Source organism: Mizuhopecten yessoensis, unplaced genomic scaffold (genome assembly GCF_002113885.1).
Source record: "Mizuhopecten yessoensis strain PY_sf001 unplaced genomic scaffold, ASM211388v2 scaffold11017, whole genome shotgun sequence".
Classification (NCBI taxonomy): Eukaryota; Metazoa; Mollusca; class Bivalvia; order Pectinida; family Pectinidae; genus Mizuhopecten; species Mizuhopecten yessoensis.
The window spans coordinates 316,544-335,842 of NW_018408837.1; positions in this window are offsets into that span (position 1 = coordinate 316,544).

The window sequence follows — 19,299 nt, forward strand, 5'->3', positions numbered from 1 at the left end:
ATGTACAAACTAAGATTTACATTAGACAATTGAAAAAAATTAACATGTTTATTAATAGTATCACATTTAGTCATTATATAAAGGAAAAAAATGGCCTGATTAAGTGGAAGTTACTTTTGTATGCCATATTTCTTTTCGTTAATAAACAGCTTCAAACATTTTTTTATCAAACATGTGATCCCGGAATGACGTCAGAAATCCCGAAATCGTTATCATTGCAGTAAGTGTTTATCTACGCATTATAGTTACGTATTGGTTTATGCTAGCTTGATGCGACGAGAAATCAAGTGTCGTATTATTATCAAACTTTTTCGAAGGCGCTCAATCTATAATAATTGTTACTTCACTTCGAGTAATGCAAATAACATAGAGATGAAATATTACAATAAAGCCAATATTCACAAGTTACAAATGTTTTTTTAATTGTCATTATTTGTTTTTTACATCACCCCCTATTTCTGAGTTCCGATTCGTGTCTGTCTGCGCTCAAGCATGATATATTTTATTTTGTTCGTGTAATAAAATAATTAAGCGGTATTGTGTAGGGTATCATTATTATTAGTGTAATATGCTTGCCTGTGAAACAAAGTGTGAGCAAAATGTGAGTCCGACAATTAAGTCATATCTGTTGAGCGTTTTCGTTTCGTAAAAAAATAGTAAGATAAAAGCAATCTGGTATTGAATATTCGACACGTCTTTGGGGTTTTCATCAAGCACATGATTGGTTTATTTTTAATGAAATTGTCGTATTTGAATATTGTTTGATATTGCCAAATGTATCTTTGCAAACAAAATCATCATTGTTACCGTTCAAACGCCTACTATTGTTCTTAGATAGTTTGACAAAAAATGTCTAAATGAATTAAATTAAATCATCCGAAAAAAAAGAACATTTTAAAAATGATGAGCGAACATCATTAAGAACTGTAACCCATTCCCTGAAATCTATAAAACAAAATACACAAAAGCCTTGTTATAAAGCCACCATTTGTTCTGATAAATATTGGCATTAAAAAGGGGTTTGGCAATAGATTAAGAGAAATTTATAAAGATATTCTAAAGAAAACGCGAAAAAGGGTCTTTGAAATATATTTTCGGTAAACGAGATGGCAAAGGAACAAGGGCATTTCATCGAAGTTCTACTTTATATTCTTTATAATCTAGTCAGTGATAGATTACTAGCGTTATTGAGTTATATTTAACTATTTAACTATACTAGAAATAAATTCAGAAATAATAGTAATTACTTATCCTAAGCATTGTTTCAACTACATGAATCATTTAATGTGTATTTCTTGTTTATAGGGGCTTATTGAGATAGTATATTATCACATAACTGTCTACATTATACGGCCATGTCATACACATTGTATACACACGTGTAATAAAACCTAAAGGTGCTGCGATTGGTCAAAACCGTGGGAACATATTCCTACGCCACTACAGGTACGACTGTTATATATTATAGAACATGATGTATTTATTGTTATTCTAAATGAAACTGACATTTTTATTTTGTCATTATCATTTTCATCATCGCACTTTAACATACATTGGTTTTGAGTCAGCTGATAAAACACAATTATGTTTAAAAATTAATAATGTTATCTGATGAACAGAATATTATATACCCGTCTTAACTCATCGCAATCTGTAAATACTATTTTGCCCGTTTTTCCGTTCCAACTCCATCTTTCTGTCGAGTTTGCTCCTCCCATAATGCTCTGAAATAATAAAAAAAAAAATGCCAAATTTATGTTTGATTGTGGAAATTTCAAATTTTAAAATAGAGCATTTGTCAATCTTGAATAATTTTAACATTTGATGCATATACAATGTATGTTTAATTCATTTTTATTTAAATATTTTTGATTATTAAGTTGAAGTAAACATGCTTGTAATACATGTATTAGAAACGGTAATATTAATTTATAATTTCTCCTTTCTAAAAACTTCAAAACTATTTTGAATGATGAATTTCACTAATACTCATGTATTACCCATATGAAGAGATGATATGAGATGCCGTCTGATCTACTATCTTTTGCTTTACTTAATCTTTTTTATTTCCTTATGGCTAAACTCAAGTGCCTGTGTAAATAAACACTTATGAGAAAATGTACACGTGTATTTCTATCATTACAGGCTAGACATTAAAAGTACTGGTATGAAAAAATAGAACACATATTTGACGTAGCTGGAAGGTCACAAACCCGCTTATTCAACAACGTCGGTCACGTACACCATAGTTCAAGCCTAGACTCACGATGACAGGAAATGTAAACAACATGGCTTAGACAAATGACGAGATAGCAACACAATATAAAGAGGTCTTGGTTGCATTTTTATATATCAACTTCAGATACGGAGTTCCACCAGTTTTCATTCCTGCATTGGCTTCGAATAAAACTTACATTTTAAACATTTATTATAAATATTGAAATTGTAAACTCAAACATATTTATCGGGTTTCAAATGTATGTTCCTGGTTCAATAAGCAGCTAACTGTGAACAATCGAACATATGTGTTTAAATACGTATCTGTTACCTATTCAAAATTGTTGTAAGGAGCGGTCAGGAATGGATAATGATGAACGACTGTAAATATTTTACTTCGTCCAACGTTATATTTTAGACAGTTGAGTGTTTTGTGTATTTTTTCTGTTTACAAATTTTGTCAGACATGTTGTGTTTATGCTTGTCATCATGACGCCTTGTTATAAAAAAAGCCATTGATTGATTTTTTTACTATTACCCAATATTAAATTTATCAAAGTATCAACGTTATACATACCTTGCTATAGATTAAAAACAAACATAAGATACCAAGCATCTTCAATTATCAGAACACGAATACAAACAGGTTGAAACTCCGATAGGAAACTTACCAACAATAACAATGTTTTCTTAAATTTGTTAATTCCTTTTCTGGTCATTTAGATTGCTTATTTAGCAATTAATTAGTTTAAATCAAGATGTATTTAATTAATATGATAAATGTATAGTATCTATAACAAAAAAACAAATAAACACTATAATGAAAAGTATGTCAATGAACTAAAAGGGAGCACGTGCAAACTTGTGAGTTCTTATGTTCACATAGTGTATGATGGGTAAGTATATCATTTAAAAACACAGTTATCTTCTTTACGATAAAATGTAAATCTGAATAAGTAAACTCTACTTATATGGACTAAGATTATCAAGTCATTTTCATGATGTTAGTAGCTCGTCAAGTCAGATATTAATTACCAATTTCAACTACGTTTTGTCTTATTGATCATTCTTGATCGTTCAAAAATAATTGAGGCCTCATAACAAATATATTCACGTGGTTCTGACCCAGCAACAGAACTTACCCAAAGAATTCACAGCAATCCATATGGAAACACACTTGTATTAGAAATAACAAAACCACAAGTTAAAACAGACCATCAACGCTACCATTATCTCTGGTGTTATGTTAAAGGCCATCAAAATGCGTGTCCATTGACAATTAATATAATAAAGAATAAACAGTACTTACAAAATGAATACTACAAACGACTTTAATCTAAATGTACATGGTCATATCTTCAGTACATCCTGCTATCCCTGTGTATTTGTATCATTCACAGTCCTAGTACATGTATAACACACATGTGTGTCTGTCCTGCTATGTAAGGTAGTAACTGATTTTAACCTAGAAATTAAAGATTGCCCCTTCGAGGTGCCTCACACAGGAATACATATAGATTATATGAGTCAGACGTTCATATACATAATTAATATATATATATATATATATGAAAACATGAAATGTCCAACGTAAATTAAGTAAGATTATTCATGTTTAAGGTAAATATTCCTTCAAAAAAACACGAAATGCATTTATTTACAATCAGCACATGACAATAACCTGCACGCATATTTTGACAGGACAGGAAGAAGCAACTACTTTTTTCTTGAAAGGTACGAGGTACGAGAAGCAATTATTTTTGTGCCCCAAGCAAACTGTCGTTTATTCAAGCAGAGTTGACGTAGGACACGTTTGTCTGACTCAGGGCTTAGTTAGCTTAATACGTACAGTTTTAAAACGTTTCTTGAGTACTCCTTAATTTTTCCTTTGATATTCGAATTTGTCATCAGATTATATATATATTCATAAATATGAAGACATAAGTACCGTAGTTAAACTAAAGAACATTATATTTTTTATGAAACGTCCGACTGCTACCTTTTGTCATATGAAAACGTCCGTCACTTTTCCACCGTTTGATATACTTATCCTAACGTTGTTGCTTTTAATTAACATCTCATAAAAAGACACCACTGGTCTAATTTATCGTCTGATAACGCATAGGAGTTTTGATCGCTTATTTTTTCCAACAAAAACTCTACATTGGCAAAAATGATTATATGATATATCGTGTTTTTAATCTCTCGGAACACGTTGTCTTGTTATCATTGTAAATTTTCAATAGTCTCACGTGTAAATTTTATTTTGTTTATATCTTGTCCTCGTTTTATCGATTTGAGTTCGAATTAGGGTTTTGTTGACATTAAAGCAATTCAAATGTGCTTTTAACGACTCCTCAAATAAGGAAGTTATCTGAAATGCCCATATTTATTTTGAAATTGCTTGTACTAGTCTGTCTTTGAACGAAATCTGTTGTTTTTCCTGATATCCAAAATGAAAATAAAAGGTGAAATGCAAAAGACAATTTTAAATTATTGAGGTGACACTCAAAACTGTGTTTGTAATAGTAATGAAACATTGTGTTGCACCAGTAGTATATCTGTTTTATGCTGTTTTGATGACTTACACTGATTGCTAGTGTAAACACGGTCATTTTTCTATTACACCGTTAATCAACGGACTAGCTTTGGTTTTTATATCCTACTTACCTTAACTTTATGATAGTATTATATTGGAAAAATCATAACTTGTGATTTGATGACCATTACATTTAGTTCTTAAGTTGATGTAAACAATCCCTAAGATATATTTCACCCAAACATATATATGGTTAAGGATCCTTTTCAACTGTACTGTGTGATTTTGTATAAATAGTAATGTCCCCTTAATTTCTAAAGAAAAATTACCGAATAGCTTCGTTATTTAAGGCATTAGCTTAACAGTCCAGGGTTTGAGACCCAGTCTAATTCTGCTGATTTTTTACACTCAGAATACTGTTACTGAAGACTTTCTTATTAGTCGTGGGTGTAGTTGTAGAACAGTTTGGACAAAACAATAGAATATATAACAACTTGAAGTTCAGGGTTCGAGTTCTAGTCTAAGTCTGCTGAAATACTGTTGTTATTTTTTTCTATATTATTCGTTTAATTAAGTCCTGCGGGATTGGGTTTTTCTATACAGAAATAATTTATGATAATAATAATAATTCGAAGTTCTTAAATACCGCTTTATCACAACTTAGTTCGTAAGTCGTCTCAAAGAGGTTCACAACTTAATATCCGTGGTTATAGGGCCTTTACAACCAGCCAATACCTTTCTCATGGGGAGCATACAGCCGGAGCTCCCATTTCGGCGCTAACAGCTAGCATTCAACAATTCTAGCACTGCCCGACCAATAACTCATTTACAACTGAGCAGACTGGAAAAAGCTGAGTAAAGTATCTTGCTCACAGATACAACACAGTGCAGCGCCGTGACCCGAACCCGCAACTCTTCGGTCACGAGCCCAGAATCCTACCACTAGACTCCCGTGCCTCCGTAATTTTAATTTTAATTTTTTAAAGTCATGCTGGAAAAAACTGTTACTTATACATAGTCAGAGATTGTGGCGTTGGTGTGATGACCCTCCATTTGCTTTTGATAGCTTAACACCGTATTGCAACATATTGCAGTATCTCCCTTCCATCAGCAGGGTCTACAATATCTTTCATCGACCCAGGGACGGGATCAGTATATGTGTAATGCAACGAACATCTGGTTTACATTTCACAACAACAATCGATTTTAAACGGTATATGAAACCATTAAAGGAGTTTACACCAGTGTTCTAAACATGCATACGTGTATTTGAACACTCATATGACTTTACTTATACAATGACGACATGAAACAAACAAACTTATAACTAACTGTATTTGTCCTTCTCGGCATACAATTTGCTTTGAAGGGGAAACAACTCTTGTCGACGTATACAAAACTTTGTCTAGATTAAATTATTATAATTTAAACATCACTGGAATAGTCATATAATTCCTTTGTGTCATCAATCCAAATTGGTGTTTTGTTCTATCTCCATTATAAATATATAAGTAAAACTATTTCTCTTCTATATTATCCAATAGGATAAACGACACGAATACACAAACTGTATTTCCCAACGACATAGGCACTGGCCGATGTTTATTAAAATCATCATGATTAATAAACATAATTACACAAAAATGTACATCTCACACACAATCATATAACTCCTAACCCATTAATCTCAATATAATAACCCCATTAAAAAGAAAAAATACACGTGTCTTCTTGCTACATGTGTCGCCTGAATGACACGTATAGGTAACAACCCAGGCCATTTGCACGTGCAAATACCACCTATAGACCCACCTATTGGCGTTTCTCATACCAAAGAGAAAATAATTACATCCCAATTCCTACCGTCAACCGGTTGAAATGATATATATGATACTTATATCAATAGTTAAAAGTAGTGTGAGCGATATCATTAATATTGCTATAGTGAAATTCAGCAAGATATATTATTATTATATAAACGTTAGAATGATATCAGTGAGCGATGCAACAATAAATAAAATGGTGTAAGTGACCAAAGGGTATTACATTTAATTAATACCAAAATGGTGTAGATGAGTAAACAATATGATAGTTGTCAAAACCTTGTAAATAGTTAAGCGACATGAATTGCTTCAACGGGGTAAAATAAGCCAATAAATGTGAAAATTGTACAAATAAGTAAGGAATTTGACGATTGTTAAGATGGTGTAACATAAAGAAAAACAGGAGACAAGAAAACTGCACGGTCAGACTGGGGTTAAACCCATGACCGTTAGAACTGCAGACGGACTCCAATAGGGCGCCGGCGGACAACTCATTCTAATTCCGCTATAGTCCACCCTTCTTTTCCCATCAATGTGAAAGTATCTGTTATTCAATATTTTGCTAAATTATCGCATTGATTACTTCGTACACTCATAATATAAAACAGAAACTTCCATTACCAAAATAACAATTTAGCGCAGCATTTAAAGTGCAAAAGCGAAAAAACTAACGTATCGCAAAGATCTGTACGTTTACAGCAACAGGGAAATCTCTAGCCAAACCGGCTAATGTAGTGGTATGGTAAAGAAACATGCATGTATATTTTAAATTTCAGTAAAATTTCTATCCATCTAATCAGGACGTTCTGCTATCTAGTGATCGAAGCATCTATCTTATCGGAAAACATTTCATATTCCGTCACGGACTCTGCCATTTTCGTTCTAAATCTCGTTTCAAATATCGTCATTATTCAATAATAAACAGTGGTCACTCTGGTCATCTCTATCGATTTGTTGTCCTTTATCAGTTTGTACCTTTATAAACTGAGGGGAATGAGGTCCAGGATTAAATATTTATCTGAGATTATTTAATTTTTTAGAAACTTTATCCTTTAGCTTAAGTCTGGAAATATTTTTACATGTTTAAACTTTTCCAATCCAACTAAACAAGTATCTTATTGGTACCGGGATAAAATTTGTCTGTGGCACTTTTATTGTCTTTCATATCGATTTACACTAAAACGCCATTCCAGTGTTTAACGTAATGTAAACTTTATTTCTTATAATATTTCGTTTCATGAATTTTATAATTAAAGCATATTGATGAAAGAGTAAATGATACAAACAACGCACTTGTTTTAGGTTAGATGACTCAATAAAGTAAGTTTTACATGTATATATATCGTCTGCCCGGGTCTCATTATTTCGTTCTACATATCAAAATAGAACACCTATTCTACTCAATAAGTTTTGCCGAAAACAGTCAGTACATTGTCTTTACTTATAGTTAATCGATTCGAAATCTAATATTGTCTTGAAATTCTATAATGAAATTAAAAATATTGAAATATAATTATCTTTGTGGCGCCATACTTGAATCTGAAGAAACTATCTACTTTTATACCTACAATTTGTACACTTTTAATTGCATACGAACACCTGCGGCTGCTTCTAATAAAACGTAACGTCGATATATTAACGGGATAGCTTCCTGGAACGCTATTGGTTAGTTAACTTTCCTTGTTCTATTTAAAAAATAAGAATTATGTGTGGATGAGAAGTGTGTGAAGCATGATTAATATATATGGTTTGATTATTGATGTTCAATTACATGTATATTTCGAACATTTTTGAACCGCGAGTTATTTATTACAACGTAATACACGCAGATATGTTTATTTCATCTATTCTACCTTGTTGAAATGAAATGAAAATATTTACCAATATCTACTTCAGAGCCTATATGACTATATCTTGCAAGGTGAACTCTACGATCCAAGCATTAAAATGAGTGCAAGCATTTGTAACGTGATGCCTATTTTTCAATTCCACATAAAATCCTTTACATCATTGCTACATGTAGTGCTGTAAGCAGTTGACCTATTTTGCCTGTTTAAAGTGGAAAAATTTGTGAGAGAATGAAAATGCTTCCAAATTTCATATAAATATATAAGAAATGAGAAATGTCAAAGGATGGGTATAGTCCCAGCTGCCTTAACGTGATTCTGCGTCATGAGGACGTAGAACATGTAGAATTATATGGCTTGAAACAATCGCCGCTCTCTCCATGACATTCCATGCAGACTTCTTCATGAAACGCCCTCGGGTTAACCTAAAAATAAAAAATGAAGAGGGCTTATGCAGGCAAATGCACCCAAAGAAACAAACAATTGTATAATCATTACTACACCTGTACTACGAAAACGTTGGAAGAGACTTACACTGTAATATCGTAAACGGAGGCATCATTACAAACCGATTGGCTTAGGACTTCTTCTAAACAGCTAATAAAGGTTTCAGATTCCGCACAAATGATGATCTCTTCTTTATCTATGACAAAGCTATCTTCATCCTTTCAATCGTCGAGTAACCAACCTTGTGTGTTACCCCATCATCAGAAAGAGTTTTTTTAAATAATTATGTAACTGGGTGGGGATTTTTGTTAATCGTTCGTAGATCAAGTAAATATAGGATTGATTTTTTTTTTCATGTTGTGATACATTAATTTGTAGATACATGTATATAATTACATAGTTATTGCGAAGAATTAGAATACTTATTCGGATATCCCTATGTACTGAAACCATAAAGATGTTACATTTTTGAGCCCTAAGCCAAATTTTGTTTATAATTTCCCTGAAAGATTTAATTTCAGTTTTGTTTTCTATGTCAAATCTTGGAAAGAAGTTTTTAATTACACAAGAAAATATTATTTTATTGCCAAAAAGGTGTTAGAAACATTTCTAAAGAATAATCCTAAATGTTTGTGTTTACTTTGAATGTATTTTGAACAAAATGTACCGGGTTTTTTTGGTAATTAAACGTCATGAAATATATCTGTATTTTTCACAACAGGTAATAATGCTAAACTTGTGTTATCATGTGCTGTTTCAGTCTTATAAATCACACATTTAAAACGCCCACGACTTCACGGTCATAATATCAAACCGTTCCTTGAGGGCGATCTTAAACAGAAAATGTCAAAGAATGTCAGTGACCGTCTAGTGTGTTCAGATCACACAATTTATTTTCATTTTCCTATAAAAACTAAACCATAGATGACATTGAAACTGTTTTAGCAATAAGTCATTGCCCGAACAAACGGAAATATATCTGTCCTTTAAGAGAGGTAAACATTCGTTTAACCATCAGCTGAATATAAAGCTTTAGTTGCCTTTTTATTTTGTAGAAATCGTTATTCTAAAGAGATGAACGGTACATCACCGTTTTTCTTCGTAGACTGTCCGACTTTTATTCCTGGTGCGAGCCCCAATAATGGATATTTTTATCGTTACAGGCGGCCTTTCTATAGTTTCAAATAGTGTTACTAGAACAACCTTAACATACGCCAACAGCAAATCCTATAGAATAGACACTGTCGAACTATTAACTCTATATTTGTTAAGCTTTAACGGCTTTTGTGAAACATCGTAAGCGCTATTTCGGGAATATCATTCCTTTTGGCAATTTTTTGTTACGAAAATGTGAAAGTATTGATCAGAATTTTTATTGCGTGCACTCTCCAAACTATCATTTGAAAACAGGACAAAGCGATGATAGAATTTAACGATGATAATCTAAAAAACAAAATCCGCGAGAAATATACCGACTTCAATTTTTACAATCGCTAGCTTTTCTATCTTCTGTGGTCATAAACGAAGTTTCGAAATGTTATGGAGTCTGGAAAAGGAGTTATTGACGGGATATATTTTACGTATCGGGAAATAATTTATATACTTGATGAGTCCTGTTGACAACGCATTACGTAAAAAGAGATTTGTAACCATGTGATAAAAATGTCTAAAATGATTTATTATTCATTGACAGTGTATGAGCTCTGATGCCAGATTGCAGACACTGTTCGACAGCATCTAGTATTAATCAAAGTTTATGAGTGTATGAGTTTTGCAATTGGGATTCGTAGCTTATCCGCTGCGTTCAAGGTCATTATTTTATTTTGATTATACCTCCTTACGATGTCACTGGCAATATTTTCAATCGAAGCGTTCTAACACACGAAAACGGACCGTGATCTATACATAATTTTATGTTGCTGTTTTTGTAAAATTATACAGAAATGAAATTATATTGAACAGTTAAGTAACTTGTACATGCCTGAATGCAGTTTTAATGTCTCTACGTTAAAGAAAAATTTGTTTATACATACATTTCTTAATATAAATAATAATATATACAATATACAACATTTGATATAGCACCGTATCTAGCTTACATAAGCCACTCTGAAGCGCTATACAGAACATAGATATACAATTAATACAATTAGCATATACGTTAATCAATACAATTTTTGAGGAATTCGCAAGAGCTGCCTTATCGGGCGCTAACTACTAGTCCTAAGCCACCTGGCTAATATATCCCTATGTGTGTATGCCTGCATGTGTGCTGGAGATGCATTGTATTCTGTTTGTAGTGGGACCGTGCTTCAAACGGCATCATATATAGTGCCACCTCACTTGAATGCTACAGCACAGATACCGCAACATCCACCCCAGATATGTTATACATAACCTGGGTTGTTGGAGATGTGTGAGCAGGAGAAAACCACTTTCTCTGAATATTCCATGCTTGCAACGACTTCGCTGAAGTGTTACCACTCGACCAATCCGCCCAAATATTGAAGCATTGAAGAGCACTCATTTTTTTTCCTGTGTGATACTTTACTTGATAAATCAAGTCACGTCAGCAATGGATACCTGTGTAGGTGGTATGATTTATCAACCATTACTGGTCATAACTTCATTTTGCTAGCGATTAATTATAGCAGGGTTAAGTGAGGAAATTCTTTCGCGAAAATAAATGTTTTGTAATTATATATTCCATGAAAAATACCTATACTAGAATTTGACGGGATATGTATTGGGTCTTTATTTATATATTTGATGAGTCCTGCTGACCTGCATTACGTAATTAGAGTTTGAAAAAAGCACTCTCTAAAATCGCGAATTCAAATACTCACGATTAAAACTTACAGAAAAGTTCCACGAAATAAAGCACACACAAACTTTATTGATATACCGCACATAATATATTGCACTCCTCAAACGCATGATTACGTTTTGGTAAAAAAAAATATATGAAATATGAAATATTGACCAATTACATTAGTTGTGTATGCTTTTGTGGAGGAAACAAATTGTTTTCGTTTAAATGCTTAATAGATATAAAACAAAGTTAACCTTGCAGTAGAACTCTCTAGCCACACGGAAAGTATTTAAACACTTCTAATTGTCTCTTAAGATAGAAAACAAACGCAGTTCATTTATTTGAGAGGAGTTGTTAAAATGGAATTGCCCTCGATCGTAAACTTAAATAAGTATATGTTGTTTTAACGAGGAAATTCAAATTAATAATATTTTCTTTTAAAAAACCCTAGTTGAAGATTTATTATTTCTTAACAAACATGAGCCGGATTTCTTATAGAGCACATGTAATACGCAATTAAAACGTCACATTATGATGTAACGATACGCATTATTGTATAAAACAATGAAAGATTAATAACTATGTGTATTTAATGATGCATTTTATTTTTCAATTGCTGGCACGAATACTGTTAAATATTCCGAAAGGTCTCCAACAGACTGGAACTAAAAGACATGAAAGAAAAGTACAGACTTAAGACATGATTTATACTGTTTTTCTAGGATATCTACGATGTTTCATTGCCCTGCATGGAATTTCCAGGAAGAGTAAAGGAGAAAATGGTTTTTTTTAAAACTTTGGCAAATTTACGTAGTTATTTGATTTTGCTTCACTTAATCACATTCATGAATAGTTTTGCGAGGTGAGTGAAGCTTTGATATTTCCAAGAATGCTGCTAACGTCTTTAAACGCTCGTATTTGTTCGGTAAAACGAAGGTGTCATGTACTAATGTTGATATCGGTTGTGAATTGTTGCAGATAGCACGTGATAAATAAGAAATGAATAGTCTACACAGCTAATTTTGCACAAAAAAAAACAATTACATGTACATTTTTTTCAGTACAATAGCTCATCACTAGTTCTCGTTTACCGTGTAAATGACATCGTATTGTACTCTACAGTGTACAAAACGATTATAAACCAAAGCAAGGAAACACACGTTAAATAACTAGGTTATCGATGAACAGAGTCAAACAAAGTAGACATTTTAATGTACCACGTGGCAAATTCGTCCACTTTAGATGTAGTTTTGAGATGTTATATTAAAACTGCTTTTATGGTTCATTTATTGCATTAAGTTAAGTTGCTATCGTTTTGTATTACTTGAATGGTGCTTTATTTCAAATGTACCTGTTACTGAATGTTTTAGCATTTTTACGTTTCGTCCATCAAATGTACAGGGAAAATGACCTTATTTTGGAAAACGTATTTTGTACCTAAATCTGATTTACGTTTGGCAAATTGCACCGTTTCTCCACATGCATTGTATCATAGTGTAGGGCCGTTATTGCTGTCATGATCACAAAGGTGAATTTGACGTCTGATTTCCTTATGTTATGGGAAGAACCTTCAATGCAGTGTTTGTTGTTTGATTGGTGTTGGTATCACTTGTTCCGATATAGCTCGAGTCTTTCAGTTGGCCATGTATGTTTGTGTTTTAGATAGAATCAAATTTGGTTGTAGTATGGTATCGAAGTGTATTCAATGTTTGGGAGTAATTATCTTACAGGCTGAGTCGCGTGGCACTTTCGGAGTCGATCAAAGACTCCTTCCGTTCCTCATATTACACTATAATGAGAACGGTTGGTCAATCAGGAAGACGTTTGAGATGACTTCTTCGTCTTTCATACATCCTGCTTCTGTAGCTACGGTATACAGAATATATGGTCTCTACACATATCAAAAAAGGTCTATTTGTGACATAAGTTGATATATCTTGATATTATTCATTCATAATACATTTTTACATAGAATGCGAATTTTTGATAATGCGTTGTGAATAAGTGCATTTCATTTAAGCAATGAATGTTTCAGCAAATGTTGTTGCAACAATATTTACTAAATTATTCATTATCTGTGTTTACATTTTGATAGAGTAGCTGTGTTTTATTTACAATATAATTATTTCGAACAGTTCATTGAACAGCAAATGATGTGTTGACAACATTAAAATTGATGACGCCACAACACAGATTGATGACGTTACAATAGCAAATGCTTTTGTAGTCACATGACAACATGTGCCGTCTTAATGCATTGCAATGGAAGGATTTTATGACGTCATCAATTTCATTGTTGTCAACACTTAATTTGTTGTTCAAAGAACTGTTGGAAATAACTAAATAAAGCATAACTACTCTATCAAAATGTATCATGAAAATAATGAATAGGGCTTCATGTAAGTTTCACTAAAACAGTCTTTGCTTAAATAATCTTTTTTTCCATTATACAAGATCATTTACATGCATGCAGCATGTGGTATCCTACATAAAGCTTATATAGCACCATATGTCGTATACGATATTGACACTGTATACAGTATAAATCAGCAAGTTTAAAGTATATACTAACCTGAATACAGTATATACAACCATGTATACAGTGTTCATAATACTGTATACAGTATATATAATATGCTTATAGTGTAGATAATCTACAGTATATATAATCCTGTATACAGTATATATAAACCTGTTTATGATTTATTAAATCCTGTATACAGTATATATAATCCTGTATATAGCGTTTATAAACCTTACAATTTATCTAATCCTGTATACAGTATATATAAACATGTTTACAGTAAACATAATCTTGTATACAGCATATTTTACTCTGTTTACAATATATATTACATTGTATACAGTAAACACAACCCTATATTTATATATTATATTTACATTTCCTCTTCATCCTTCCATTGTAATGCATTGCGAAGGCAAACGCCGTTATGAGACTATAACAACATTTGCTATTTTAACGTCATCAATCTTTATTGTGACGTCATTAATTTCATTGTTGTCTACACTTGATATACTGTTCGAAAACTGCTCCCAATAACTAAATAAAGCATACCTACTCTATTCAAATGTAAATATAACACACATTTCTATTGCTGACAAACATACATAAAGCCTTTCCGGATTTTATCATCGATAGCAATGTGTGTTATAGAACCATAACAACACTTGCTAAAACATTAATTGCTTAATTAAATAACCCGGCGTATGTTTGCTCATATACAGTATATATACCCCAGTATACACTATATATAACCTGTTTACAACATTATAGTAACAGCTCAAATCAGTACGTGCGCATACCCTTACTGCGGAATAACATTACGAGGAGTTTTGATCACTCATTGTTACTGTATATAACACACCAGAGACTTTCCAAGACACGGAAATGATATGTGTTTAACATGAAGTGGCGACGCTGCAGTGTACTGTTGTTTAATGTTATTGACAATAAAGGAAGCGATATCTTCAAACAGACTTCGTCCCCATTGCATAGTAATGTCAATTGACGTGTAAATTGTTCTCGTTGGCCTAATGATACTAAGTATACTACCATTGACAGCAATGGTACAGAAATGTTCAATACCTTGTATCTCAATTTGGATTATGCTTAAAACACATTACTCCGTGATTGTGTTGTCCCCTGGCAGAGCATTGCCAGAAAACACAAGGAACGTATAGAATCTATGTGAATTCCGATGTTGTCGGTCCTTTTATGTACCTCCGGTCCATGGCACCGTGAGTGACAAAAGAGGGATTATAAATTAAAAACAATCTCACTAAATAACGTTATCTGTTTAAATTAGACGACAACAACCACCACATTCCATTGTTCCATAGTTAAGGTTAAAAGTACCACTGCATCAGTTATAATTGTGAAAAAGAGTTCCACTCTAAGAAGAGTCCTACTTAAAGAAGAGTTTCACTATAAGAAGAGTTTCACTCTAAGAAGAGTTCCACTCTAAGATGAGTTCCACTCTAAGAAGAGTTCCACTCAAAAAAGAGTTCCACTCAAAGAAAAGTTCCACTCTAAAAAGAGTTCCACTCAAAGAAGAGTTCCACTCAAAAAATAGTTCCCCTCTTAGAAGAGTCCCACTCAAAGAAGAGTGTCACTCTAAGAAGAGTTCCTCTCTAAGATGAGTTCTACTCTAAGAAGAGTTCCACTCAAAAAAGAGTTCCACTCAAAGAAAAGTTCCACTCTAAGAAGAGTTCCACTCAAAGAAGAGTTCCACTCAAAAAATAGTTCCCCTCAAAGAAGAGTTCCACTCTAAGAAGAGTTCCACTCGGAGTGTATTTGACTTGAAGTTTACTCCCTTATATTTAGAATAAGGTTAACGTTTTTCTGGCTAAGAGTAACTTCCCCTGTCAAAGTTTCCATATGATTTGCGTGTCATAAATTGGACACACATCGCAAATTTGTGGTTCCATAGCTGCTGTATGGCAGGATTGGTAACGTGTCGTGCTTGACCACCTGCAATTTTGTTTTTGTTTTTTTTTTGGTTTTTATTTCTATTGCAAACATTCGATTTCCGAAAACTGCAGAATAGTTCTTTTGAAAATGAATTCAACAAATATTTCGATAGTGACATTGGTAATAATGGAGTCTTACTTGTTTGTATCCTTTACTCTCGTTGACTACCCCAGTATGATCATCAGGGACAGCTCTGGAAGAAGCATTGTCACCATGAAATACATAACATAAATTGAGTTAGTTATTTTATACTGCTGTTTAACTGTCTTGCAGGTGATTCTGGACACACCCTTCCGAAAATGCAAATTTTGTCTGTGCTTATAGCAGTTTGGACTAATTTGGATTTCCACTCATTTGTTCCCTAGCATCAGAAACGGTGAGTCCTTCAATGAGTTGGGGTTTGTTTGTGTTGAACGTCATATTAACCGCTATGGTCATGTAAGGACGTGTCAGGTTTTGGTGATGGAGGAAAGTCGAAGTTCACGGGAACAAAGCCACCGACCTACGGTTAGTACCTGGCGACTGTTCAACGTAGGTGGATGGCTAGTGGTAGCAGAAAGTCAAACGCCTAAACCACTTGGCCACTGCGGCCCCTGTCCTTCAATGACGAAACAGCTGAGTGGTGCAATTCAATTCATTTCCAGCGTACCGTATGTAATAACCAAATAATATTGTTGCAATCACGTGTGTGTGGTTCTTACGTTCATTTTATTTTGAAATGATTAGAAGTACTTACATAATATGTATAAAAGGAGAAACCGTCCAATAATTCGTTGGTTACTTTTGAGGAGAAATGAGGCACCACTAGATAAGGACAACTCGTTTATATTTAAGCTACAATATAAAGATTTTGTTCTCTTATATATTAATACCAATATGGGTTAACAAGGAAAAGAGCCTAATTAGTGTGCCATTCCTTGCCAAAACTGTTTAAACTAAAATGCCGTATTCTAACCTCGGTACTCTTTGACTTAATCATGGGTTTTTTCATGACATCTTCCTTTGATCTCTTTACCGTCTGGTTCTACAAGAATGTTTTCATTTAACAGCTTAGTACATCACGATGACGAATCTCTTCACACACAAGTCTCATTTGTTTAATTATCTTAAACATAAGATAACAAAGCAGGTACGTATCAAGTCAACTACATAAAATCAAAGGAAAAACTAAATAAGAAAGCAGAAAAAGGTCAAGTTCCCAAATATGAAAATTGCAGATGATTGCTGGTGGCGAGATAATCCTTTCCCGTCCAACAAGAATATTACTGACAGCAGTGCTTGTAAGTCAGAACATAGTACTGTGTCAGAATAAATTAAGGTAATGTTTGCAGCAGGATAGATGTTGCGATTTTTCGCAGTTAGTTATTGCAAAAGTGAAATACTGTGCGGTGTGGAAATGTCTGCTTTTAACGCGTTGAATAAATTAAAGGCACACAACTAGCTCATTGATTGGTCTCAGGTGCCAATACCTGACCAATCGCTAGGTTGATACCTGTCCTTTTGAAGATTGCAGAGAAGCAACACCCGAATTCAAAGCCAGTCAATTTTACCGTTACGCGACTGACAGATTCCTTTGATGTACATCAAAGGATCAACTTAGTTCACTTGGTGGTGCACACTGAGTGTTCGATTTTGCTATGACATATTCCAGGGATGAAGAGAGCGAAATTGAGCGTAACTCCTAGAGAATCAAGGATGCAGACAAACTGAATGATTCAGTTAATCGCAAATATTTCCATTCTTGTATTTAAAAATGGAATTATGTTTAATGTTTACTCTTTCAAAAATAACGTTTTTCCGTTGTTATTTTTATCATGGGCAGGTTAATAACTAGAACAGCAATAGATAAACAGCTGATTTTCACAAACAAATCGAATGATAAAAAATCTATCATATCTGATTCATTTGGGGTTTTAAAATATAAGGAAAAGTGATTAAAATTTGAAATGAATAGAATAATCATCCTAATGAAACGCATCACAAAAAATAATATAGAAGGGTATTGAAACAACAAATGAAAATATATAAGAGTTTCAGCATCATTTCTAAAGCGAAAAATTTTCACACCGCGATCAGTGTAAAGAATTGAACAAAAATTTCCAATTTTACAATAAATTCGCGAAATTAACATGACAGCGATCGAATATATATAGTAAAGTAACAATATAGACATTTGAATGTCGAAACCGCAAGTTAAGAATGTTAGGGGAAAGATGAACCCTTTTCTATAGAACAGTTACACGTTTATCCTAACGACTCATATGCATTGTCTTACTATAACTGAGAAGGTGTGTGGATATAAGATGGCCGCCACTATACAACGCTTAGACATGAACAGCGAATTGTGTTCCAGTGGGTAATATCAACACGTGACGTCACTACGAAGTAACAGGGTCATGACAAAGTCGTACTACAGAGTATACCACTGTGAAAAGCTTTAAGATCACGCTTTGTTTATAAATTCTATCAGACGCCAACCAAATCACTCCCGGATGATTACCCCTCCGCTTTTAAAAATGGAATATCTTGGTTAAATAGAGTGTTTGAATTACAACCTTAAAACGGCGAAAAAATTGTTTCCTCTCGTTAACAGCCACTGTAATATCAGGGTTGGATGAACTTTATCGTTACAGACCTCAAACACCGTTTTAATGAAATACCATTAGCGCTAGAAGCATTAAGTCCGGTAATAACTAAACGTCGATTACTGCGTCTGGCATTTACTGTGTTTGAAAGACTTCAGGTGCATCTAGAATTGACCGCCTCGGTTGCTCTCATTTCGTTCCTTCAGTGGACGAGACAAAAGGTCGTCAGCAAAAACCAAATACGTATAGCAGGATTTAATTCAGGATTAATGCTCCAGTACTGTGGCATATTTCTCATTTCTAAAAGATTTTTTTTTAACGAAATGAAATATTGATGAACATTTCTTGATATTAAATTACAAATTTTAAATGTAACAAAGGTAGGTAAATTTAACTTAATTTTCTTTCATTATGGGTAAAATGATATATACAAAAAGAGGTAATTCTAACGTAATTTACTTGTGGGTGAGATGATGTATCTAAAGGGAGGTAATTCTAACGTAATTAACCTATATAATGGGTGAGATGATATATATA